This window comes from Ictalurus punctatus, chromosome 18, assembly GCF_001660625.3.
Source record: "Ictalurus punctatus breed USDA103 chromosome 18, Coco_2.0, whole genome shotgun sequence".
In the NCBI taxonomy this organism is placed as follows: Eukaryota; Metazoa; Chordata; class Actinopteri; order Siluriformes; family Ictaluridae; genus Ictalurus; species Ictalurus punctatus.
In genome coordinates this window covers 1,150,001-1,152,847 of record NC_030433.2, presented here as the reverse complement: position 1 = coordinate 1,152,847, position 2,847 = coordinate 1,150,001, and positions in this window count along the sequence as shown.

Below are 2,847 nucleotides of genomic sequence, written 5' to 3'. Positions count from 1 at the left end.
ACCGTGTATTTTCTTTTTCCTTTCTTTCTTTTTTCTTTCCTCCCTTAAACATTTCAATTTGTTTTTCAAGTGAATTTTGCTTAAGTTGCCATCTCACCTTAAAGGTGGGAACGGTGGATCGGATAAGATTCACGTTGGTGTAATTTTTTATTTTATTTTACATTACAAAAAAACTGCGATTTAAACAGGAGTGCGTAGAATTTCTATATCCGCTGTGTATGTTTAATTATACCGTTAAAAAGAAACTGAAGAGATAAACAATCCCTCCTAAATTTCCCACTGGAGATCAATAATGTACTGTACATCTATCTACTCTATCTAATCTATCTAATCTGGTTAGCTAGCTCGCTATTGTGTGATGTGAGTAATGTAATGCGATGGGTGTAATGAAGGATTCGCTTTTCCATGTGGAACATCATTAATGAACTTCACCGGTCCGAGTGCTTCACTGCTGTAACTGCGTTCCTGTCTTCAACAGAATCACACACCTGAACGCAGTGCAGTGCGGCGGATTACTTCCACTGCTGGATCACGTTCACTTGTGAAATAATTTAATAGATTCGATTTTTTTTTTTAGGTTTTGACAGCATGTTACTTTAATACCTCACTTTTACGCAAGTACGCGGCGGTGAGACTGTGAAAAGGCTCCTTATGCGCACAGAAAACCTGACCGATCAGAACAAACAGAAAACGGAATAATATTGAAAAAGCAAACAAAAAAACAGCCAGCTGCAAATGAGTACACACGGTTTACCCACAGAGGACGTGTGATTCCGTTCTTTTCCTAAAAAATAACCACCTGAGCAAGTAGCCAAAACTAACTCTCTCTCTCTCTCTCTCTACTCTTTCTTCCACTCTGTCTCTCTCTCTCTCTCTCTCTGTCTCACTCTCTCTCTCTCTCTCTACTCTTTCTTCCACTCCGTCTCTCTCTCTCTCTCTCTGTCTCACTCTCTCTCTGTCTCACTCTCTCTCTGTCTCTCTCTCTCTCTCTCTACTCTTTCTTCCACTCCGTCTCTCTCTCTCTCTCTCTGTCTCACTCTCTCTCTGTCTCACTCTCTCTCTCTCTCTCTCTCTGTCTCTCTCTCTCTCTCTCTCTCTACTCTTTCTTCCACTCCGTCTCTCTCTCTCTCTCTGTCTCACTCTGTCTCTGTCTCACTCTCTCTCTCTCTCTCTCTCTCTCTCTACTCTTCCACTCTGTCTCTCTCTCTCTCTCTGTCTCACTCTCTCTCTCTCTCTCTCTCTCTCTCTACTCTTTCTTCCACTCCGTCTCTCTCTCTCTCTCTCTCTCTCTCTCTCTCTCTCTCTCTACTCTTTCTTCCACTCTGTCTCTCTCTCTCTCTCTCTGTCTCACTCTCTCTCTGTCTCTCTCTCTCTGTCTCTCTCTCTCTCTCTCTGTCTCTCTCTCTCTCTCTGTCTCTCTCTCTCTCTCTACTCTTTCTTCCACTCTGTCTCTCTCTCTCTCTCTCTGTCTCTCTCTCTCTCTCTCTCTACTCTTTCTTCCACTCTGTCTCTCTCTCTCTCTCTCTCTCTCTGTCTCACTCTCTCTCTGTCTCTCTCTCTCTGTCTCTCTCTCTCTCTCTCTGTCTCTCTCTCTCTCTCTCTCTCTCTCTGTCTCTCTCTCTCTCTCTACTCTTTCTTCCACTCTGTCTCTCTCTCTCTCTCTCTGTCTCACTCTCTCTCTGTCTCTGTCTCTCTCTGTCTCTCTCTCTCTGTCTCACTCTCTCTCTCTCTCTCTACTCTTTCTTCCACTCCGTCTCTCTCTCTCTCTCTCTCTGTCTCACTCTCTCTCTGTCTCTGTCTCTCTCTCTCTGTCTCACTCTCTCTCTGTCTCACTCTCTCTCTGTCTCTCTCTCTCTCTCTCTACTCTTCCACTCTGTCTCTCTCTCTCTCTGTCTCACTCTCTCTCTCTCTCTCTCTCTCTCTCTCTCTCTCTCTCTCTCTCTCTCTACTCTTTCTTCCACTCTGTCTCTCTCTCTCTCTGTCTCACTCTCTCTGTCTCTCTCTCTCTGTCTCACTCTCTCTCTGTCTCTCTCTCTGTCTCTCTCTCTGTCTCTCTCTCTCTCTGTCTCACTCTCTCTCTGTCTCACTCTCTCTCTGTCTCTCTCTCTGTCTCTCTCTCTGTCTCACTCTCTCTCTGTCTCACTCTCTCTCTTCTTCTCTGTCTCTCTCTGTCTCTTTCTGTCTCTCTCTCTCTCTGTCTCACTCTCTCTCTGTCTGTCTGTCTCTCTCTCTCTCTGTCTCACTCTCTCTCTGTCTCTCTCTCTGTCTCTCTCTCTCTTCTTCTCTGTCTCTCTCTCTGTCTCTCTCTCTGTCTCTCTCTGTCTCTCTCTCTGTCTCTCTCTGTCTCTCTCTCTGTCTCTCTCTGTCTCACTCTCTGTCTCCCTGTCTCTCTCTCACTTCCTCTCTGTCTCTCTGTCTCTTCCTTTCCGTCTCTCTCTCTCTCTCTCAGGGTTCACATAAGGAGACTCTGTCCTACCAACAGGAAATGGAGAAATGTTTACAACTCTCAATCCATTCTTAAATTACATTACCTAAATAACTTTTGCATAAATATATTTGTGTGTATGCATGTGTGCGAGCGTGTGTGTGTGTGTGTGTGTGTGTGTGTGTGTGTGTGTGTGTGTGTGTGTGTGTGTGTGTGTGTTTATATGCTTAAGACTGGGACTGATGGCATAAATCTGTATCCCCAGTAGTGTGGAAAACTAACTACACATCTATGCTATTCCACCACACACACTTGAACTTAATTATAGTAATACCACAGCACTGCTGAACTCTCCATTCTGATTGGCTGAAAGACATTCGGAGGTGTGCAATTGTTTTTCAGTAAATGCACAGCTAAAGTAG